Raw genomic sequence first — 25,741 nt, 5'->3', positions numbered from 1 at the left:
AAACATGGCTGCTTTCTTCCAAAAATAGCACCTCACCTGTACACAGGTAGTGTGTGGTATTGCAGCTCAGCATCATTCACTTCAGTGAAGCTTAGCTGCAATATCAGACACAACCAAGTGTGGCATTTATTTTATTTTTTTCTTAAAAGGAACAGCCATGTTTTTCTAATCCTGGACAACCCCTTTAATCTCTGATGAGACTACCTCAGACTACCTCTCATCAGACAATACAGTTTAGCTGGAGTTTTTTTTATTTTAGCTGTGCCTTAATGTAGCAAAGCTAAAAAAAAAAATGGATTCATTTGTAGATTAGAGGAAAAACTCTGCTTTTCGTCTTCTCTCGTGATGCACCTCTATTCTGGAATGCACTGCCCTGGATAATCAGACAATATCGAATATAAGAAACCTTAACAGCACCTGGAAATATGTCTTTTAATGAGGGCTTAGTGTTTTTCTCAATAGTTAGATCCTTTTTGGAGCTACTCTGAATGAGGTATATTAGGGTAACCGGCATATTCTGGTTCCAGTAAAAGCACAATTTCTCAGTCTATTTTCATTGAGTGAGTGGGTGGGTTCCTGTTCATACAACATGACAGCTGTTCTGTGTGCTCTACACCAATGAGATATCTGCTGCCCCCCTCCCCTCTCACAGCATGCAGTCTCACAGACACAGAGAAAGAGGAGCTGCAGTTGCATCCCCCTCCTCTCCGCCTGATACCTACTGTTTTACACTAGATTATTTTGGTGACTGATGAGTTTGTGAATTTTTCCAGAAAGCCTGCAGGCATGGAAAAGAGAACTACAGGCTGCTGGAAGGTGAGAAAGACGCCACTTTGCTGTATTAACATTTATTAAAAAGTTTCCTATATCTATGTACAATACAAGTTACGTCAGAAGCAAAAATGATAACGATAGAATTTTACTTTCATATGTGTAATGATCGACCTCTTCAGTCATTAGAAAGCGATCCCATGACTCTGACTACAGGAATAGCTCAATTCACAACAATCTATAGACAGGAGCCTTTTGTATACTATAAACTGCTCTTATCTGGACCACAGGGTTAAATGGAAAAAATAAAGTATTTATTATTTTATTCTTTCAAAACATTTTAGAATTGGTAGTAAATTCCTGTTTTCTAAGGGAGCAATTTGAGAGCAAAAGAAATAGAAGTTGAAATAACTTTCAAAAACTCTCACTAATGAGGCAGATCATTCATCGCAAACATGGAGACCATGGATGGGATTTAAGCTGTTTCCCTCCTGTGTATTGATCAGAAATCTTAAGAAAGCAGCCACAGAGTCAACCATCAGAGCGAAACATAAAAAATACAATACATAGCGTAATCATATAGTCACACCACTTCTAATAGGAAAACTACGGGAGCCAGTACATTATCATTGGTATAATCGCAGTAATTAGTGGTCTAGCTGAGAAATACATGTGAGAAGTCATTTCTGTATGAAGATTACGTCTAGGTCCATGGGAATAGCATTATATGACAAAACACCTAAGGAAACAATTCATTCGCCCATGCCGGCAGCCCTGATAATTAGTTTACCCGATAGGTAATGTTCCCGAGTGACATATTACAATCATTAGAAGATGAAAGAACTTATGGAGATCCTGGAGATACTGAATTCCTTGGGCTAAATTAGAATTCCTTGGGCTAAATGAAAACAGAAATGGATTAAGGGCATGTCTTACAATTGGCTTAATAGACTCATTTATAAGATAAACCATATACAGTATTATAATGTCTTCATAGTTTTTCTCATTATCTTTTTCTTCTTTTCTTTTGCTCCTTTAGGCCTCATGCACACGACCGTGTTTTTGCGTCCGCAATTCCCCCGCAAATCCACGGGAGAATTGCGGACCCATTCTTTTCTATGGGGCCGTGCACACGACCGTAGTTTTTGCGGTCCGTGCACGGCCCGGGAACCCGGACCGCAGAAAGTACGGACATGTCCTATTATGGTCCGGAGTTGCGGTCCGGGCTCATTGAAAACAATGGCCCGGCCATGTGCATGTGCGGGCGGCTTGCGGCTGACAGTCCGCTGACAGTCCGCAGCCGGCCGACACGAAAATCACGGGCGTGCACACGGCTACGGTCGGGCTACGGTCGTGTGCATGAGGCCTTATCCTTCATCATCCCCTTCATGTTCCTTCTAGTCTTCTTTCTTTTTTTCTGCATCTTTTTTTTTTCTTTTCCACCTTTTCTTTTCTGTTTTCCACCTTCACTATCTTTCTTTCTTCTCCTTCATCATCCTCTTATTCCACTTCTTTCTTCTCTGTCATAATCTTCCTCATCTTCCGTTTTTTCCTCCTTCCTCTTCATCATTTTATTCTTCCATTTTTTTTCTGCTTCCTTATTATCAGCTCCTTCATCTTTCACTTTTTTTTTCCTCCTCATTCTTCTTTATCTCCTTTTTCCTGCTCATTCTTCTTAATCAATTCCCACTTCCATTTTCCTGCTTCCCCTTCATCATCTCCTCCTTCTTCTTCCATTTCCCGCCTTCTCCTTCATCATCTTCTTCGTCTTCTACATCTTACATTTTTTCCTCCTTCCCCTTCATCTTCTCCTTCTTCTATTTTCCTCGTTTGTCTTCCACATCTTCCCTTTTTCCTCCTTCCCCTTCATCATCTCATTCTTCCATTTTTCCTGCTTCTTTATTATTAGTTACTTATCTACCACTTCTTCCTCTTTTTCCTCCTCATCCTTCGTAATCTTCTTCTTTTTCCTCCTTCCCCTTCATCATTTCATTCTTCCATTTTTCCTGCTTCTTTATTATCAGTTACTTATCTACCACTTCTTCCTCCTCATCCTTCTTAATCTCCTTTTTTTTTCCATTTCCTCCTTCTCCTTCGGCATCTCCTTCATCTTCCACATCTCCCCTTTCTTCCTCCTTCCCCTCCATCATCTCTTTCTTCGTCCATGTTTACTCCTTTTTCATTATCAGTTATTTTATTTTCCACTTCTTTTGCTTTTCCTCCTCATCCTTCTTAATCTCCTTCTTCCTTTTCCTCCTTGCCCTCCATCATCTCGTTCTTCTTCCATATTTACTTCCTCTTTATTATCATCTCCTTTATCTTCCACTTCTTCCTCTTTTCCTCCTCATCCTTCTTTATCTTCTTCTTCCTTTTCCTCCTTCTCCTTCGGCATCTCCTTCATCTTCCACATCTTCCCTTTCTTCCTCCTTCCCCTCCATCATCTCATTCTTCTTCCATGTTTACTCCTTTCTCATTATCAGTTATTTTATTTTCTATTTATTTTGCTTCTTCTCCTCATCCTTCCTAATCTCCTTCTTCCTTTTCCTCCTTCCCCTCCATCATCTTATTATTTTCCATATTTACTCCCTCTGTATTATCAGCTACTTTATCTTCCACTTCTTCCTCTTTTTCTCCTCATCCTTCTTTTTCCATTTTCTTCTTCTGCTTCATCTTCTTCATCTTCCAACTTCTTTTTTCCCTCCTTCTCCATCATCTTTTACCTTTCACTTCTTCCTTCTCTTTTGTCCTCTTTTTCACCTTCCATTTCTTTTTTCCTTCTTCTTCATCATCATCATCCCCTTCATCTTATATAATTTAGTCCTTCTTGCTGACATGAAGCTAGAATATGCTTTCAATTTCCATTTGTGACCAATGTGACCTCCTCTGATCATTAGACTGAAGTAGCAGCGGCACTAGGAAAGCTTTGTTCCCTTTTTATCTCCTTCCCTTCTCTCTGTACTTGTTTCAGAGCCCGCATGGTTGGCCATTGATTATAATGGGCCAACCATTACAATTATTATTATTGATAAGTAGAGCATTATAATATTTATCTCTATTCTCATTTTATTATAACTCCCAGTCCTAACTTATTATTCTTTACCCTCTGTAGGTTGTAGATAAGAAAACCATAGGAATCCATTACACCCTGATTGATATGTATATAATCTACAGTATCTCATTCTCTTGAGTACTGTGGGTTAACCATCCAAGTTAATCGTATTTGAAATATCTATCCAGACGGTCGATAGCGTTTCCATTAACCAACCAATAACATCTTGTTGTGTCTGGAATCCATTTTTATTTCTTGAAGATTAATATCAGTTTTACAACGGCTCGCAGATAATTCCGGCGGTTTGGTTCAGGGAAAAAGCGGACAGAAATGGAATATTTGGCTTATTCATGTGTGTCTGTTTGTAAGGTTAAGGCTCAAATTTGAATAGAGCGAGCGCTCATCTGTATTCCAGCCCCGGCCGACGATCTTATTTAACAGCTATTTGGATGATGCGGAGAGTGAAATGCTCAAGTTTGCATATGGCACTAAATTGAACAGGACCTGTAAATAATAAGACATAACCGCACATCTTACAGGATTCTCAAAGTTTGAATTTAGAAGCAAACAGATGGCAGATGTAGTTAAGGGAAGGGAAACAAGCAAGATGATAAGTCTAGTGGCGTTGCATAAAAAAGGAATATATCATGCAAGGACTGATATCTCAGCATATTGTACAGGCATCACAACAAATACAAAGTTGTAAAAGCTATTTCATTTTTCTTATAATTTTGTCTCTGAAGCCATATTGCCAGATGTGCCTTAGATAAATGGTTTCATTAAAGGGTATGCACACTTTTGCAACCAAAGTTTTAATTGCTCCAATGCATCGAGAATAATAATTAAAAAAAACAAACCTGTTTTCTGCATACAGCTCCTATTCAGATCTATCTGTCTCCATGGTAACAGACTACAAACAAACCCTGTGTGTGGTCTGATCCTGTATGCCACCTCTTTCTTTCTAATCTAAAGACAGTAGAAGTGAGGCAGATGGAAGAAAGTATAACATAGCTGCAGAAGTGGACCTAACGTTTGAAGCTTAGGAGAAAATAAAGGCTTAGTGGTTATGGGTTCTGACAATATGGGTCTGACATTAGGACGAACGCCATTCCTAAAGTGACATCATCAGTTATTTGTAATTGAAAAGGTAAATTTGAGTTAGCAAAATGTTATTCTTTTCTTAGAGGGAACCAGTCATCAGCTTTTTGGCCATCCAACAGCCGGCATGGCACTGCAGGACTTTCAAAGGCTATGTACACCTTTGAAAAAAACAATTTTTTTTTTTTCCAAAACAGTGTATCAATGTGATTGGTATTTTTATAAAAATATATTTTTACTTTTTTAGATACAGCTGCCTCGTATCCTGTATACAGAGCAGCTGTATCGTGCGCTGAGACCTGAATCCGTCAGGTCAGTGGGACTGACGGGTTCAGTGTCAGCGGGTCCTGTGTGTCCCTGACACGCAGGATTCAGCTGTTATCCATCACATCTAAGTTATGATCGATAGCTGCTCAATCCTGCGTGTCAGAGACACACCGAATCCGTCACCGAATTGTTTTCATACGTGTACATAGCCCCCATGGCCGTGTTAAAATCGTCAGGTGGCCCTTTTTGCAGAATAATAAGTGGAATAACTGCGCATCCTGTATGTTAATAGTTCACCTGGAGCCATTGGGGACGTGCATCAGTGTTGCAGAGTCATGGAGTCAGCGCTGTAAACACGCCTATTCCTCTGTGATTGACATCCCCCATCCACATGAAGAATTTTAGAGCCGCTAGCACTGACATAAATAAGCAAGGGGGGTGTCAATCATGGGGTGACTCGGCAACACTGCTGCACCGCCCCGATGATTGATCTATTGCCATCCTTATCCTCATCTCTCGCACTGGAGGACCTGTCCTGTCCTGATTTACACAGACCACCCACTGATGTGAATGAGCACTGTGTAATACTCAATTTATCCTGTGGTGGCGCTGCAGGGAAATAGAACACTTACTGCCAGGTTCCACCACAGGTTACCGCTGATCGCTGGGGGGCACTTTGTGATCTACTTATTGTCAAGGGATCCTTTTCGCAAGTAGGGATTGTCCAAAGTGGAGAACCCCTTTAAAAGTTATTGAGGACACCGGTTCAGAAGTTCTCGTTTAGACAATCAATGACAAACAGTTGATATATTCTCTGGCACAAAATTCTAATCCACATCCTTAATTTTAATAGACGTTGTTTATTTACCAGTTGCTGTAATCAAATGGCGTTTTATGGGGGTTTCCTAATTCATGTTTACCATGCAAAGTATTGAAATCAGGGCATTGTTTAAATAGACTCCCACTAATGAGATTTAATTGCTTTTTTATGGAAAATCACAAGGCATAGAAATGCTGCCGGGAAACTCAGTAAGTATTGTTTTCCCAATTCAGAAAATCTCCTTCACCAGAGTAAATCTTGTAAGTAAAACAAAGCCCAGGAGACAATAAACAGCACATAGCAAGTCATTATCCCTATATGAACAAGAACGTAAATTAACTACTATTTGGGTGAGTGAACAGCTAAGTGTATTATTGGATCTCAGTCATCGCTCGTGAATCCTCATCTATCTAGTGGTGGCTGCTGATTTTCTGCAGCCCCGTGATTGACAGACAATAATGGGAAACAAAACACTGGGCTCCGACTTAGTAATAGTATCAGCAAAGCCGACATCCATGGAATCTCATCAAGTGCTCACTTACAGCCGTGTTTGAAGTCAAAATAAGGACTCGCTGTCTTCAAGGACTCAAATTGGGGGTCGCAAATGCATAATATAGAGTGAAAAATGATATAGACTTGTTATAAGCATTGCTTGGTCTCCAACGTAACTAGGGCTCGGTCTACATTACAACTTTTTTTCACGTCACTACCTGCAGAAGTTTTTTTTCCCCCCATACCTAGTACATAAATGCCCCCGCACAAACCTTGCTCTGACTTTGAATGATTGTGCAATCCTGCTCTTCACACAGCCATAGAGTTGCATGATAAAATTATGGCTGCCTGCAGTCGCCACTAGGGGGAGCTGAGAAACTTTTTGCATACTGTTTTATCAATGGGTAAAGTGATGTCTGACTCTCTGAGGTCTTCTAGGATCCTACCAATTTCAAGCTATTTAATGCCAAATCAGCATTAGCGACCACAACATATATGCATAGTGGGAGGGATAACCGCGGTGCATTTTGGGACAGCTTTCTGCAAGGAATTATAAGGAGACTCGCCCGAGGTCATGTGATTATTTTTCTAATCTGTAAAATTTGATGGTGATTTGTACGTCGCAGATCCCAAAAGTTTTGGAATTTGCAGAATGGATTTGCTCATCTTTTATGAACATAAGCTCCCCCTAGTGGTGGCTTTTCCAGAGAGAAAAAACTTTTGCAGGCTGATTTTTTAACCCTGAAAGAAAGAACTCATTTGTTTCTGTTGGCTAGTTGACCGCTTCCCCCTAATCCAATAGTGACCCCAGATCTGCTATCGTTTTTTTGAAAGATGGAACGCATCTTCACAGCTGCACGTCATCGCCCGCTGCCTCCCCCTCCAGTCTGTGCCGGCACATCACTTGTTTAATGGGGCATGCTTGGAAAAGTCACTATCTTATGGTGAAATAAAAGGCTTTTTTTGCGTCACAATTTCAAAAACTTGATATCCTGGAGCGGCTATAGCTCGACACCGGGGATTTGTTATGTGCTGCTGATTTTGATCTCTTTGCCTAATGGGTCTGGCGTTTTGAAGCATCACCTGTGACGCCTCTCAAAAGGGACTCGGCTTATGATCACTGCATGTGTCTGTAAGGGGCTGGTCCGCAGGTGTTCCAAAAGTTAGGAATGAGAAGAGTTGTAGGGCGTGAAACATCCAGCTGGTGATGGAAGAGGAGGATGCTGGGACTTGTAGGCTTTCCATGCGCGTGGCAAGAAGAAGTTCCACCTCTCCACCAGGAAGTGAAACGGTAGCCCGGGCTTCATATTGTGGTTTGCTAAGTGAGAAAAAAAGGTAAAAAAAAAATTCTAAAGATATAACATATATATGTTGTATTATGGTGCCTACTGGTGTTAGGACCTTTTTTTGCCAAAAGTCATTGGATAACCCTTTAAACTCAGGGGACCTGTATCAAACCACAACATTAATAAGTACGAAGTTTAGATTACACAAGCAAAATTATGTTCAAAGGTGGAAATTCACTTTAAGCAAATGTTATACTAAAAGGAGGGGGTCACCAGTAATAATGGGAGATTGTAATTGAGTCGTTTTATTAATATGTGAATATATACGAAGACATATTAGTGTGGTGGATAAAAAGTGTAAATAACCCACCCAAAAAAATACAAATATAAAAAAATATATATATATATATAAAGGAAATACATTTTACAAAAATAAGTGTTAGTCGAAAAATTTACGCAAATCTAAAAAAAAAAATTTAAGAAAGTGAAATAATCAGATTTGACAGGATATCCCAAGAAATCCCTTGACTTCAATGATGTGAATGTACGGGGTATTTATACCTATATAATTATTCTTCAATAGGTTTAATCTGAGTTCTTGGTGAGGTAGAAACATTCTAATTCCGAGCAGTAATTCTATGTCCTGTGCTTGATTGGTTTTCGATTAGTCATTTAATGAAAACAGAATGTGTTTGGAGAGCTGTAATGTGACTGTCAATTTTTCAGACACTCCATGATTGCAAAAGAGAATTCAAATTGATATTCACCCACCTTAACTCTATCATGACCACAAGGACCCACCAGTAGGCTCCGAATTATGGCTCTTGCACACGGCACGGAGCCTGTAACGCAGCATATAGAGTGTCTTTGGTTCTGTATTACGAAGCTGTAAGCCGTCCATGTGCCGCCATATGGGGCATCCATACATCACCAAATGCGTAATGTGAATCCAACGCAAAAAAGCGCTGTACGCGTCCGTATGGAAGAGGTACAATAGGACTTGATAGACTTCTGTGGATGCCGTATTATGGCTCCGCACAACTTGGCGGCTGTATAGAGCCATAGCATAGATGTTGGCTTTGAGATTTTAAGCAGCGGAATAAAATTTGGGCACGCAAAGAAATAAAAAAGTGAAATAATTAATAAAGGCATAGAGAATAATAACATAAATACATAATATAATATAAATATTACTAATATAGAAACATGTAAAATGTAAAGTAAATATATAAATATAACACAGATATATAATAGAAATCTATAAATAATATATGTAAATAATGACTAAAATATATATGAATAAATAATTTAGATATATACATATGCGGAATAAATATCAAATATTACAGAAATATATAATACAACTTTATAAATGTAATATATAATCTTTATAATAATAATAATAATTATATAAAAATAAAATAATAATAATAATTTAGCTATACATAATAATATATATGATAACTATAACAATTTTTAGAAACCTAACATAAATAAAATAAATAATACGAAATTAGTTACAAATTAGACAAATTTTAATTAATTTATAACAAATCTATATTTACAACCTTTGTCTTGGAAAAAAAAAACAACATAAAAATAAACGTATATGTCACCTATGCAGCAAATTCCGGAAATCGAATACTACGACTGACTAATAAAGATAACGACTTGTTTATTTAGGATGAATGTAATGTGAGAATATGATCGCAAATCATCCAATTGGAAGAGCCGGTGTAGCAGATGCAGCAAAAAGAAACCAGACGTTATTATTACATTTTAGGCAGAGAGAAGTTTATTTCAAATCGACTCATTAATTGAACTATTTTGCAGTGTAAGTGATTCAGCGGTGGGTCAAGTGACTGTGCCGCCAACCACTGCCGCTCGGAAAGTGTTCAGAGCATTGCCGTATATTTCTTCAGGATACAAATTTCTAAACTAAAATACATAAATATCATGATGAATATTCACAATAAAACTGCTACATGTGCACAAAAATATACTCACATTGTTCCCTATTTCAAAGGGGCACAAACTTATTTTCATATTTCAGGCCCACTCTTCTAGGATCACAGAGATGTCCCTGGTTTATCCATTCGCCCTCCTGCAACTTTAACTTTTAACCGTATTCTCAATAAGACATTTGAGGTTAATATACGGCTTTGTATTGTTGATTGTATTGTTTCGAGAAGATTATCAGAGATTAGAAACATGGGCCTGCCTGTATCTATCTATCTATCTATCTATCTATCTATCTATCTATCTATCTATCTATCTATCTATCTATCTATCTATCTATCTATCTATCTATCTATCTATCTATCTATCTATCTATCTATCTATCTATCGAGAAGGAAATGGAACAGAGATGCAGACGACTACCAGAAGGGGAAGGTGAACAACTGGCAGAGAGATGATTACAGGGATGGAACTGTGTCCAAGGATAATCGGAGACGTAGGAGATCGTTGGCACCCAACAAGGATGTGATGGAAAATTCCTTTCCTTTTTTAGGGGAGACCCCAGACTCTTCCATACCGGCAGGAAGCGTACTAGGAGAGGGGGCAGAAGGCACGGTTGGCGGTCGAAACCAGAGAGTGAACAGTCCCAGACTGCAGATGAGGAGGGGTCCAATGGAGTTGAGGAAACGATAATTGTGAATATCTCCTCCAAGGTATTGACTGATGCTCAATCTTTGCTTCTGAACAAGGGTTTGTCATTTTGTTCTGCTGCATGTACTGATTGGTTTTCAATTGAAAAAGATCTGTTTCGTTTTTTTAGGTCTATAAAATTAAAATGGTGGTTCTCTTAGAAGCTCTTGGATATGCCTACTAAGAGTTCTGAATTGAACCTCAGGCATGTGGGTCTCTCTAAAGGAAGTAATTTCATACCTTCATCGAGTATGCCGGCCATTGAGGCATTTATTACTGCAGTTAGGAATGACATTGAAGCCATTAAAATAGGTCCTAGCCCGGATAATAGACACACACACCCTAATTTGACTACAGCAGAGTTTGAGGCACTCAAAGAGTTAACTAGAGATTCAAGTATCACAATCAAACCAGCTGATAAGGGTGGTGCGGTTGTGGTCATGGATACTACCATGTACCTGAGAGAGATACGGAGACAACTGAATGACCCTGCTGTGTATAAACGGATCTCACATGATCCAAAATTTGAATTTAGTAGGGAGATCAAGGCGATACTGGATAAGGCCAAATTGGGAGGCATTATTGATGAGGGTTTGAGTGATTATTTGATCATCGAACATCCTAGAACCCCGGTTCTATATACACTTCCTAAAATTCACAAGACCTTAATTAATCCCCCAGGTCGACCTATTGTGTCTGGTACAGATTCTATTTTTTGTCATGTTGCTATATTCCTTGACAAAATTCTCAGACCTTATGCCGTAGGCGCTAGTTCTCACATCAGGGACACTTCTGATTTTATAAAAAAATTGCAGGAAGTCTCTATACCAAGTGATAAGAACATCATACTTGCTTCATTTGACGTCACTAGTCTGTACACCGTTATTGATCATGTTAGAGGCCTGAAGGCTGTGGAGGATTTTTTACTACTGTCTGATTTTTCTCCTGAGTGTCGTGCGTTCCTTGTACAGTTGCTTAATGTTATATTGAGATGCAATTATTTTCTGTTTGGGGACGAATTCTTCTTACAACTGCGGGGTACTGCCATGGGGTCTAACATTGCCCCTACGTATGGCAACATTTACATGCGTACTTTGGAGGAGGCTTTCGTCTATGTGTCCCATCACTTTGACCATGTTGTCAAGTGGTGGAGGTACATTGATGATATTTTTTTGATTTGGACCGGAGACCTCACTATGCTGACTGATTTTCATACCTTTCTAAACTCGATTGATGAGGGTGTCAAATTCACGCTGGTACATTCTGAGTCGGAAATTCAATTTCTAGATGTACTGGTTAAAATCAGTGGTGATCATTTTAATACAGAGCTTTTTGTAAAATCCACTGATTGTAATAATTTACTCCTGTTTTCCAGCAGTCACCCACGCAGGATGGTGGAAAGCTTACCTGTAAGCCAGCTTATGCGTGTTAAAAGAGTGGTTAGTGATACAGGTAGCTCTGACAAGACACTGGATCTTATGATGGACCGCTTTAAGAGACGTGGGTACCCTAAGAGACTCCTTGACAAACATAGAGCCAGAGTAGATAAATTGGACAGGTTGACACTTTTAGAATCCAAGGATTCAATAACCGATTTAGGACGCATTCCCTTTGTCTCGACCTACACGGAAAGGAGCAATGAAATTGCTGGGGTTATTAGACGACATTGGCCCATGTTGGGTAACTGTCTTCCCCGTGTTAGTGAATTTACTAGACCACCCCTTTTCTCATATCGGAGACCGCCGAGTCTAAGGAATAAGCTAGTCAGAGCTGATATTGGCCCCATTAGTGCTAAAAAGCAGATGTTTCTGTCTACACCCAAGTTGGGTTGTTATCCATGTTTATGCTGTGTTAACTGTCATCTCATACACAAGGGACCAATTTTTGAACATCCTGGTACGGGCAAACAATTCCATATTAGGCACTATTTGACGTGTAACAGTGATTTTGTGATCTATGTACTTCAGTGTCCATGCAAAGTTCTATATGTAGGTGAGACCACCTTGGACCTGAAGACCAGACTCAACCAACATAGGTATACCATTAGGAAGAGGAGGTTGGATCTTCCAGTATCCAAACATTTCACTGATTTAGGACATACTGAACAGCAACTAAGATTCTCTATTATAGATCGTATCCCGTTACCCAGAAGGGGAGGAGCTCCTTAAACTTAGAGAGCTTCAATGGATAGGAAAACTTTATTCCTTGAAACCTAGGGGTTTAAATGTGGATTTTGCTTTGGGTGGACTTATGTAGACCCTCTTCACATTGGGTCCCAGCAGTGGTATGCTCAGACATTCTGTTCCATATATTTGACATGAGAATTTTGAGTATATACTAATTTTATTTTTCTATTCTAGATGAAGATACATCTTATGGGATATCACGTCTGTGGATCGATTGGATCATTGTTCTGTATTCTATGTATGGCTGGTGATTCTTTGTTTTATGGCATTGTTCTTCCACTTTATTTATGCAATCTAGGCTCAACTGTGATCGGTGGTGACTTTAGGCGGATTTGTGTTCTATGTGACTATGACCCGTTTCTGACATGAGTGCTCTCCAGTTATGCTCACTATACACGTCAAAAGATGCAAGTGGGGAGGTTGGGGATTGCACTATGCCATGTGTGTGTTATTTACGCATGCATGGGGTGGTGCTTTCCCTATCTGTGAGTGACATGGATCTGCTGGTTGCGGATCTGTGACCTCATGCCGTCCCTGCAGCACTGTCTAGACGTAATCTTCTCCTTGCTGGATTAGAGCCATCTATTGTCGGGGTCCCTGATACTTCTCTGCCTGTCACCCTAATCTTGAATAAATAACATCTGTATATATGTACAATGCCTGCAACATTTCTCTATTTAGCCAGTATCTAAGATGGCGTCTGCACACTCTGATGTGCAGTGCGCATGCGCCTATTACGTCACATGTTTGTGTGACCTTTACTCCGAGCCATACGTCCGCGCATGCGCAGTCTATCTATCTATCTATCTCTCTCTCTCTCTATCTCTCTATCTATCTATCTATCTATCTATCTATCTATCTATCTATCTATCTATCTATCTATCTATCTATCTATCTATCTATCTATCTATCTATCTATCTATCTATCTCATATCTATCTATCTATCTATCTATCTATCTATCTATCTATCTATCTATCTATCTATCTATCTATCTCTCTCTCTCTCTCTCTCTCTCTCTCTCTCTCTCTCTATCTATCATCTATCTATCTATCTATCTATCTATCTATCTATCTATCTATCTATCTATCTATCTATCTATCTATCTATCTATCTATCTATCTATCTATCTATCTATCTATCTATCTATCATCTATCTAGTTTAATTTGTTCTGATAAAACAAAACTGACTCAATTCCTACCCTAGAATCCCCATAGAATACACCCTCCACATGCCTCCGGCCTTTGTCTCATTGCTCCTCATTTTGGGTATGCACTCCTTGTATGCAGTCATTATCCTCTCATTTACTGCTCTGCACAGCATGTTGGAGCTTTATGAATAAATGATAAGAATAAAGTCCGTGTCTGTCATATTAGTTGCGTCTTTTCCACACCAGCTCTGAACGGGGCTTCCTCATATTTCCTCGGAGACCATCTCCCTCTGGCTTCCGAGCTTGACCTCTTGTATGAGACTTTCTCTGTGTGTGAAATGTGTTTCCCTGCAGTATCTTCCTGAATCCCTTATTGCTTTTTTTAAAGTCCTTTGCACTTTCCTGGTGTATATTTTATGATGCAGAGTTTTACTCCTTTTCAGTTTGTCTTCTTATTTATTTGTTGTTGTATACAGTCTTTAATATATTTATGACCTCATAAAATTTAACAATGATAAAAATCCAAAATGCTTAAAAAATACATAAAACAAAACAAATATATATATATAATATAAACATCCATAAATAACCTAAGAAATAAACACAATAGCAAAATGCCACGCATATGCCGTTGCATTTTAAATTACGCCCTTTCATACAGACCACAACTATTTCACCCTAATCCAGGCCCCATTGTTGAGCGCTGGGCAAAAAGTGTTTAAATCAGATAATGATAGATACAATGCATTCGGAACGTCTTCAGACTTCTGACTTGTTTCATATTTTGTTATGTTGATCCTTGTGCTAAAATAAAAGAAAATGCAAGTTTTTCCCCATCATTCTGCACTCAATGCCCCATAATGACAAAGAGATAACAGAATGTTAATTCTTTGCTAATTTATTGCATCGACATAAGTATTCAGATCCTTTACTCAGGACTTAGTTGAAGCAGTGATAACGGCCTCCAGTTGTAATGATGGGGTAGGGAGAAAGACATGTGAGCCCTAATCTACCCGCCACTCAGTCCCTGCCTACTTGCAACGACCCGCCCTAGGCGACGGGATACAACTGGGCGACGGTCCCTATGCTCAGTAAGTGCACGACAGACAAACAGACAAGGGTACACAGAAGCTAGGGAGATGGGGCAGTTGCCCACCGAGACACCGTGAGCAACGAGAGTAGTGAACGACCCGAGTCAAACCAGGAGTGAACGAGGTACAAAACGCACAGCAGAAGAGTGGTCAGTAAAGCTAAGGTCAATAACAAGCAGAGGATTAGTAGTTCAAGCAGCAGCAGCAGAGCCAGGAAACAAGCAGAGCAGAATCACAGGCAAAGGAGGAACAGGAAAGGCAGGTATAAATAGACAGTGGGCAGGAGCTAGCTCCGTCTGGCCAGGCTGTGATAGGCTCTCCCACTCCTAAGCCTGCCATCCTGAGTGGTGGAAGATGGAGTCAGTCTCACAGACATAGGAGCAGGTGCAGACTGATTACCCACGGGCGTCGACACAGAAGCTGTGTCTGGCAGATCCTTTACACCAGTCTTCTTGGGTTTGATGCCACAAGGTTTGCACACCTGAATTTGGGGATTTTCCGCCAGTATTCTCTGCAGATCCTCTCAAGTTCTATCAGGTTGGATGGGGACGTCGGTGGACAGACATTTTTAGGTCTCTCCAGAGATGTTCGATTGGGTTAAAGTCAGGGCTCTGGCTGGGCCACTCAAGGACATTCACAGAAACAACACTCCTGTGTTGTCTTGGCTGTCTGCTTAGGGTCATTGTCTTGTTGGAAGATGAACCTTTGGCCAAGTCTGAGGTCCGGAGAAGTCTGGATCAGGTTTTCATCATACATTTTTCCCTCAACCCTGACCAGTCTCCCTGTCCCAGCCGCTGAAAAACACCCCCACATCATGATGCTGCCACCACCATGGTTCACTGTAGGAATGATATTGAGTAGGTGATGACCAGTACCTGGTCTCTTCCAGACATGATGCTTAGAATTGAGGCCAAATAGTTCAATCTTGGTTTCATCAGACCACAGAATCTTGTTTCTCACAGTCTAAGAGTTATTTAGGTGAATTTTTACAAACTCCATGCGGGCTTTCGTGTGTCTTTTACTGAGGAGAGGCTTCTTTCTGGCCACTCTGCCATAAAGCCCATATTGGTGGAGTGCTGCAGTGGCGGTTGACCTTCTGGAAGTTTCTCTCATCTGCACACTGGATTTTTGGAGCTCAGCCAGGGTGACCATTGGGTTCTTGGTCACCTCTCTTACCAAGGCCCTTATCCCCCGATTACTTTTAGTTTGGTGGGGCGGCCAGCTCTAGGAAGAGTCCTGGTTGTTCTAAACTTCTTCCATTTAAGAATTATAGAGCCACTCTGCTCTTGGGAACATTCAGTGCAGCAGGATTTTTGTTGTACCCCTATCCAGATCTGCCTCCACACAATCCTGTCTTTGAGCTCTACAGGCAGTTCTTTCCTCTTCATGGCATGGTTTTTGCTCTGATATACATTGTCAGCTGTGAGACCTTATGTAGATTGGAGCTATTGTCTTTACAAATCATGTCCAATCAAATGAATTTACCACAGGTGGAGTCCAATCAAGGTGTAAGAACATTTCAAAGAAATTCTAGAAAAATGGGAGGACCAGAGAGCTAAATTTCAAGTGTCATAGCAAAGGTTCTGAATACTTATGTCCATGCGAAATTTAAGTTTTTCATTTTGAACAAATTTGCACAAATTTCTAAAATTCTGTTTTCACTTTGTCATTATGGGGTATTCAGTGCAGAATAGTGGGAAAAAACTTGAATTTTTATTTTTATTTTAGCACAAGGCCTCAACATAACAAAATATGAAAAAAGTGAAAGGGTCTGAAGAATTTCCAAATGCACTGTAGATAGATAAATAGATAGAAAAAAGATAGATAAATATGAGATAGATATGAGATAGATAGATAATAGATAGATAGATAGATAGATAGTGTTATGACGGGTCTGTGGACCCACTGGGCCATACCGCCTTGGCGGTAAGGCAGCTGGCCAACAGGGAGCAGGTGAGAGTCTATAGTTCTATAGGTACCTGTGGCAGCTCAGACAGCAGCAGGTCAGGCTCGGCTGGCACTAGGTAGAAGGCGGACCTCAGGCGAGGTGAAGGAGGTCAGACGTGGATGCAGCACGAAACGACTTTAGCACAGCTCAGTGCTAGACCAGGAATGTATGGATTGCTAGGAACTGGAACAGGTACAGGTACAGGAACTGGAACAGGTAACACACTAGGAGGCCATCACATAGACAAGCTAGGGAATACAACAACGCTGTCAGGAGGGGAACAAAGCTGAGAGCCCGCAGCCACGGACATTACAATATCCCCCCTCTTTCGCCCCCTCTTCTTGGGACCAGAGCGAGAGAGAAACTTCTTCAGAAGAGTAGGAGAATGAGGTTCTCCTCTGGCTCCCAAGACATTTCTTCAGGACCAAACCCTCTCCAATCCACCAAACAAAAGGTCTTTCCTCTCACTCTCTTGGTGTCCAGGATCTCTTGAACCTCAAATGTGTCAGAAGGGCCGCTGGAGGCAACCACAGGGCTAGGAGTCTTGGTGTAGCGGTTCAAGACCACCAGCCTCAGGTGGGATACATGGAAGGAGTTGGGATCTTGAGGGTAGGAGGCAGCCGAATCTTATAGGTGACAGGGTTGATCTGTTGCAGGATCTCAAAGGGTCCGAGAAACCTGGGGGCAAATTTGCATGATGGCACCCTTAGTCGGATATTCCTGGAAGACAACCAGACCCTCGTGCCAGGAAGAAACTGAGGAGGTTCTCTTCTCCTTGTGTCAGCCTTCTGTTTCATGTGATCGACTGCCATTAGGATGGAGGATCGAGTCTGCTGCCAGATCTGCAGAAAGTCTCTAAACGTGGAGTCAGCCGCTGGTACCTTGGAAGTATCGGGCACCGGGAGAGGAATTAGTGGGGGCTGGTTGTAGACAATGAAAACCTGTGTATTCCTTGTGGATTCGCTGGTATGATTATTGTATGAGAACTCTGTCCATGAGAGCAACTGCACCCAGTCTTCATGTTGCTTGGAAATGAAGTGGAGTAGGTAGTTCTCCAAAGTCTGATTAATCCTCTCGACCTGACCATTGGACTAAGGATGGTAGGCTGAGGAAAAGTCCAACTTCACACCGAGGAGTCCGCAGAGGGCTCTCCAGAACTTCGAGGTGAACTGAACCCCCCGATAAGACACAATATGCTGTGGCAAGCCGTGCAGGCGAAAGATGTGTTGGATGAACAGCTTGACCAACTGAGGAGCAGAAGGAAGACCACCACCCAGATTGTACTGCATCCAGCAGAGAGAGTCAGGTCCATAACAAAGTCCATAGCTATATGCTGCCAGGGAGCATTGGGCACAGGCAATGGCTGGAGCAGACCAGCAGGTCTGGAGTGAGCGGCCTTATTGGCTGCACATACAGAACAGGCAGAAACTAAATCCATAATGTCCTTGGGCAGCGTGGACCAACAGAAATGATGAGCAATCAGACCCCAGGTCTTACGGGCTCCTGCGTGACCTGCTAGTCTAGAGTAGTAACCCCAGCGGAGAGGATTCGCCCACGATCAGCCAGGCACACAAACGTCCTCCCTGGAGGAATGTCCCCCAAGTTGCAGGGGATTGACAGAGATAATGCAAGATGGATCAATAATATTCTGTGAAGTCTCCAAGGTGTCTTCCGTCTCGAAAGACCTGGACAAGGCCCTCACATTCTTGTCGGCTGGGGGATAATGGAGCTCGATCTGACCGTCTGGAGGTAGGTCAGATTCTTGTAGTCTGTAAAAATCAGGATCGGCTGAGCTGCGCCCGCTAATAGATGTCTCCATTCTTCCACAGCCAATTTGATGGCTAGTAACTCCCGATCCCCAATCGAGTAGTTGCGTTCTGCGGAAGAGAAGAGCTTGAAGAAATATCCACATACCCTTGACTTGCCCTTGGGACCTCTCTGAAACAAGAGTGCACCAGCACCGACAGAGGACACGTCCACCTCCAACGAGAACTGCAGAGAGATATCCGGATGATGGAGGATAGAGGCTGATGTGAAGAAACTCTTCAGGCTATTGAATGCGGACTCCTGGCACCACGTATACGATCAAACAGTTCAGAGATCAGTGGCAACGGATATTTATTCTTCACCGTGATCTGGTTGAGACCTCTGTAGTCCATTCAAGGACGAAGAGAGCCATCTTTCTTTTTGACAAAAAAGAACCCGGCTCCTGCCGGGGAGGAAGACTTCCGTATGAAGCCCCTCTCCAAGTTCTCCTTCACATAGGCGGACATGGACATAGTCTCTGGCAAGGAGAGAGGGTATACCCTACCACGGGGAAGGGATGCACCAGGAATCAGTTCAATAGGGCAGTCATACGCCCGATGTGGAGGCAATGTCTCCGCCTCCCTCTTGCTGAAGACGTCCGAAAATGCAGCATAATGGCTCGGCAATCCTGCCAATGACCGAGGCAGCGAAGGCTGAGCCGAACGAATCTGCACCAGGCAACAACCTTGACACTCAAGGCCCCATTGGAGAACCTCTCCAGAATTCCAGTCCAGGACTGGGTCATGCAGTCGGAGCCAAGGCAGGCCCAGCAACACAGGGTTAACAGCTTTGAACAGGACATAGAAAGACAGAAGTTCGGAGTGAAGGGCTCCCACTTGGAAACTCAGCGGCTTGGTCACAGCTATAACAGGATCGGGCAGAGGTAGTCCATTCACTGAAGCAATTGTCAACGGGCTCTCCAGAGGGGTAGTGGGAAATTGCAGAAGGTCCACCAGATCTCTGCGGATGAAATTAGCAGCGGATCCAGAATCCAGATACGCAGAGACCTGATGCGTTTTCTCGCCGGACACTATTGTCACAGGTATGGACAATTTAGACGGAAGTCCATCTTTACCCAAGGTTGTCACTCCTAGCAACCCTAGATTTTGGGATCTTTGGGGACACAGGCGCACAAGATGGCCATCGAGACCGCAATAAAGACAGAGTCCAGATATGCGTCTGCATTGCTTCTCCTGGATGGATAGCTTACACTGGTCCATTATCACAGACTCTTTAGGAGGATCGACATCTAAGAACAGCAGGGGTTGCTGCAAAGTAGGAGACAGACTGGAGCGGTCTCCCGCTTGGAGGGTCCGTATATCAATCCGGGCCGACAGAAGGATGTGGTCATCAAGGGTAGACGGCAGATCTCGGGCGGCAAGTTCGTCCTTAATTCTGAAAGCCAGTCCATGCCAGAATGCCGCCACCAAAGCCTCATCGCTCCATAACAGTTCCCCCTCCAGGGTGCAGAAGTGGATAGCGTACTCACTCACAGAGGTGTCTCCTTGGCGTAGGTCAATTAAAGATGCTGCTGCAGATGAGACTCGTCCAGGCTCCTCAAACAGCATGCAAAATATTCAGAGGGAGGCTTGGAAGTCACGGGTCTCTGGACCTTGTCTCTCCCAGATAGGGTTCACCCATGCAAGAGCCTTGCCGGTGAGGAGAGAAATGATGAAAGCGACCCTTGCACCATCAGATGAAAATGTCTTACTATCCAAGCTGAAGTGGATCTGGCACTGGTTTAAAAATCCATGACAGGTAATTGCTTCTCCATTATAGCGGTCAGGAAGTGGCAAAGAAACACGCGGGTCAAAACTGCCAAGAGCTGTAGTAGGAGGAACAGCAGCTTGTGCCTCCTGCCGACGTGCAAGGATGTTCACCGCCTGGAGGAGTTGGTCCTGTCAAGACCGGAGGTCCAGCATATCCGCTCGCATCTCCTGTGACGTCGTCATGGTCTTGAATCGACCAGCGGTGTCCATGGCCTGAGCGTACTGTCACGAAGACCCACTGGACCGTACCGCCTTGGCAGTAAGGCAGCTGGCCAACAGGAAGCAGGTGAGAGTCCATAGTTCTATAGGTACCTGTGGCAGCTCAGACAGCAGCAGGGCAGGCTCGGCTGGGACTAGGTAGCAGGCAGACTACAGGCGAGGTGAAGCAGGTGAGATGTGGATGCAGCACGGAATGACTTTGGCACAGCACAGTGCTCGACCAGGAAGATATGGAATTCTAGGTACAGGAACAGGAACAGGTACAGGGACTGGAACAGGTAACACACTAGGAGGCCATCACACTCAGGCATCAAACTGGAGGGCTGGACCCCTCTTATAGTCCAGGGTACTCACGGGTCAAAGTTCATCCACAATGTCCGATGCGCGCGCTGCCCCATTAGGAGTGGGCACGAGCGTGCGCGTGAACCCTACGGGATCCGGCTGAGGTGAGTGGACGCGAGCGCTGGCGTCTCCTGAGGAGGAGGCTGGGGCCAGCGCTTGCTGACTCGTGGCTGCGGCTGTCAAGAGGGGAACGGAGCTGACAGCCCGCAGCCACGGACATTACAGGTAGATAATGAGATAGATAGATAGATAGATAGATAGATAGATAGATAGATAGATAGATAGATAGATAGATAGATAGATAGATAGATAGATAGATAGGTAGATAGATAGATAGATAGATAGATAGATAGATAGATAGATAGATAGATAGATAGATAGATAGATAGATAGATAGATAGATAGATATGAGATAGATAGATAGATAGATATGAGATAGATAGATAGATAGATATGAGATAGATAGATAGATAGATAGATAGATAGATAGATAGATAGATAGATAGATAGATAGATAGATAGATAGATAGATAGATAGATAGATAGATAGATAGATAGATAGATAGATAGATATGAGATAGATAGATAGAGATAGATAGATAGATAGATAGATAGATAGATAGATAGATAGATAGATAGATAGATAGATAGATAGATAGATAGATAGATAGATAGATAGATAGATAGATAGATAGATAGATAGATAGATAGATATGAGATAGATAGATAGATAGAGAGAGATAGATAGATAGATAGATAGATAGATAGATAGATAGATAGATAGATAGATAGATAGATAGATAGATAGATAGATAAATAATGAGATAAACAGATAGATAGATAGATAGATAGATAGATAGATAGATAGATAGATAGATAGATAGATAGATAGATATGAGATAGATAGATATGAGATAGATAGATAGATAGATAGATAGATAGATAGATAGATAGATAGATAGATAGATAGATAGATAGATAGATAGATAGATAGATAGATAGATAGATAGATAGATAGATAGATATGAGATAGATAGATATGAGATAGATAGATAGATAGATAGATAGATAGATAGATAGATAGATAGATAGATAGATAGATAGATAGATAGATATGAGATAGATAGATAGATAGATAGATAGATAGATAGATAGATAGATAGATAGATAGATAGATAGATAGATAGATAGATAGATAGATAGATAGATAGATATGAGATAGATAGATAGATAGATAGATAGATAGATAGATAGATAGATAGATAGATAGATAGATAGATAGATAGATAGATAGATAGATAGATAGATATGAGATAGATAGATAGATAGATAGATAGATAGATAGATAGATAGATAGATAGATAGATAGATAGATAGATATGAGATAGATAGATAGATAGATAGATAGATAGATAGATAGATAGATAGATAGATAGATAGATAGATAGATAGATAGATAGATAGATAGATAGATAGATATGAGATAGATAGATAGATAGATAGATAGCTAGATAGATAGATAGATAGATAGATAGATAGATAGATAGATAGATAGATAGATAGATAGATAGATAGATAGATAGATAGATAGATAGATAGATAGATATGAGATAGATAGATAGATAGATAGATAGATAGATAGATAGATAGATAGATAGATAGATAGATAGATAGATAGATAGATAGATAGATAGATAGATAGATAGATATGAGATAGATAGATAGATAGATAGATATGAGATAGATAGGAAATTCTTAATTTATTTTTAATATACTAACAATATTGATGTAAATTATCCTAGATAACAGAACTAGAGATTTGCATTCTGCAGGCAGCCAATGTGACACAATTTCCCTGGCGGAAGCACAAAATTAAATAAAATATATATATTATGATTATTCTTTTGTGTTACGTTCTTATCTTTGGTTATTTTCTACTCTCCAGTCTTCTGATATTTTTAGAAATAATAATAATTCCTTAGATTTTTTGGTCCTATGAGTCCTTGCATAAGAGATAAGGTTACAGTATAATCAACATGACGGAGCGACTGTTCAATATGTAATTCTCCTCAGCACAGAATATCTCTGTTTAGTTATTAGGGGGGGGGGGGCACCTGTCTCCATGGAATAGGCGACCTTACAAGTGACCTGTTATCTTAACACGAAAATCATTGAAAGCTGCTAAAAAAATATGTTGGTCAAATTAATGGGTTTATTGAATAAGATATCAATATCACAGACACCCAAATCAATGTCCTCTTATAGAATGATGACAAATAGCCAATACAATTTCACACCGAGTGACTGAGGATATTAGGGTAATGAAAGTTTAATCCTATGAAAACAAGACATAGAAAAAATCATAAGGACCGGCATGTGATTTTTTTTCTTAGATAGATATAATATGGTGTATTGCCGGATGACTTCAGCTATCTACTTGGGTTTCAAATATTTCCAACATTTCTGTTTGGGAGAGATAAGAAGAAGTAGGGGCTATCCTCCTTTTTAGCTATTTTTCTGTTCCTTCGACGAATCTATAGTATATAGCCTTTCAAAATCATTTTGACTAGATGTAGCCTATGTGTTGTCCATAATAAACTACCGTCTGCTGATAAGAAACAGCATAAAATGAATAACCAAGGCCAAGAATACCATTTGGCAGTCAAACAAAACATCAAATGTAGAGTAAAAAAAGAATGATAAAAAAATAGTAATAAAGAATGAATCATATAAAAAGTAGTAGTAGCAATAGTAGTAATAACATAATAATAATAATAATAATAATAATAATAATAATAATAATAATAATAATAACATAATAATAATAATAATAATAATAACATAATAATAATAATAATAATAATAATAACATAATAATAATAATAATAATAATAATAATAACATAATAATAATAATAATAATAATAATAACAATAATAATAATAATAATAATAACATAATAATAATAATAATAATAACATAATAATAATAATAATAATAATAATAGTAATAATAATAATAATAACATAATAATAATAATAATAATAATAATAATAATAATAACATAATAATAATAATAATAATAATAATAACATAATAATAATAATAATAATAATAATAATAATAACATAATAATAATAATAATAATAATAATAATAATAATAATAATAATAATAATAAAATAATAATAATAATAATAATAACATAATAATAATAATAATAATAATAACATAATAATAATAATAATAATAACAATAATAATAATAATAATAATAATAACAACATAATAATAATAATAATAACATAATAATAATAATAATAATAATAATAATAATAATAATAATAATAATAATAATAATAATAATAAAATAAAAAACAATGTAATAATTTATATTAATCTATAAAATGTATAATAAAAATAATAAAACAACATAATTAATAATATTAATAAAAATAATAATGAATAATAATAATAATACAAAAAAAATTATACTAATAAGGCAATGTAATAATTAATAATATTAATAAAAATAATAATGAATAATAATAATAATAATAATAATAATAATAAAATATTTAGGGTTTGTTATTTTTCTTCCTTTATCCTAGTAATAAACAAAAAGTAACAGTTTCCTCTTATCTAAATTTCTTAAAAAAATAACGATAAAAACAAGATAGGGCGACAAAAGACTGAGGGTCAATGTGATGTATTTTATATTTGTTTGTTTTTTTCATAATTTAATCTGATTATTAACAAAAATGCATGTTTCCTTTTATTCTAAGTTTTAAAAAAATAATAAAAAATATTTAGGGAAAGGACAGACAGCGGGTCAGTGTTTTGACCAGATAATAACAAAAAATGCATCTGATTTATCTACTCTAATAATTGAATTAAAAAGTAGATTTAAAAAAAAAAAAAAAATGCAGAGAAAGCAAATACTGAGGGTCAATGTGTCATTTAAAGGTTTATTCCCAGTTTATAGCATATCCACGGAATATGAAATGAATGTCTAATAGATGTCGGTCACAGCCCTGGGACCCACATCTATGTCGAGAACGGGTGTCTACTGCCTGGTGAGTTGCCCGCTGGCCGCCACGTCCAACATGGAGACTGAATGGAGAGGTGGTTGTGCGTCTCTCTCCATTCATTTCTATAGGAGTTATGGAAACAGCTGAGCAAGCTGATGGCTTTGTTCTACGGTTCCCAGCACAGCCGGTGACGCCGCTATGCAGGAAAAAGGTAATTCTCAGGGGTCTCAAAGGTTGGACCCTCACCGATCAGTAAGTGATGACATATTTTAGCATTAGGCCTCATTCACACGGCAGGATTTCCCGGCCGGGTGCCGGCCGTTCATAAATCGGCCGGCACCCGGCTGCATTAGGAATAATAGACCCCTAATGGGGCTATTCACACGACCGATTTTTTGACGGACGGGAAAACCGGCCATCAAAAAATAGGACATGCTCTATCTTCGCCCGGGTACCCGGCCGCCCGGCTCCCATAGAAGTCTATGGGGCCGGGTAATACACGGCTATCACCGCAATGTGTCCCGAGTGATGGCCGGGTTTTCCGGAGCTTGCGCTCTATCTCCTCCTCCTCACAGCGCAGAGTGCATGTGAGGAGGAGGAGTTGATGCCATTCTGACGAATTGCATCGCTGTACACTGTGTGGCAGGGCCGGGGTGTACAGCAGGTGGAGGGAGCGCTGCGCTGGCTCCCTTCCCCTGCTTGTTTTAAAAGCACCCTGGCCCGGCGACACCTTCGATGGCGCCGCTAGCAGCTGCAGCTGCTGCTGCTGC

The sequence above is a fragment of the Rhinoderma darwinii genome, chromosome 9, assembly GCF_050947455.1.
Source record: "Rhinoderma darwinii isolate aRhiDar2 chromosome 9, aRhiDar2.hap1, whole genome shotgun sequence".
NCBI classification, from domain to species: domain Eukaryota; kingdom Metazoa; phylum Chordata; class Amphibia; order Anura; family Rhinodermatidae; genus Rhinoderma; species Rhinoderma darwinii.
This window is presented reverse-complemented; position numbering follows the sequence as displayed.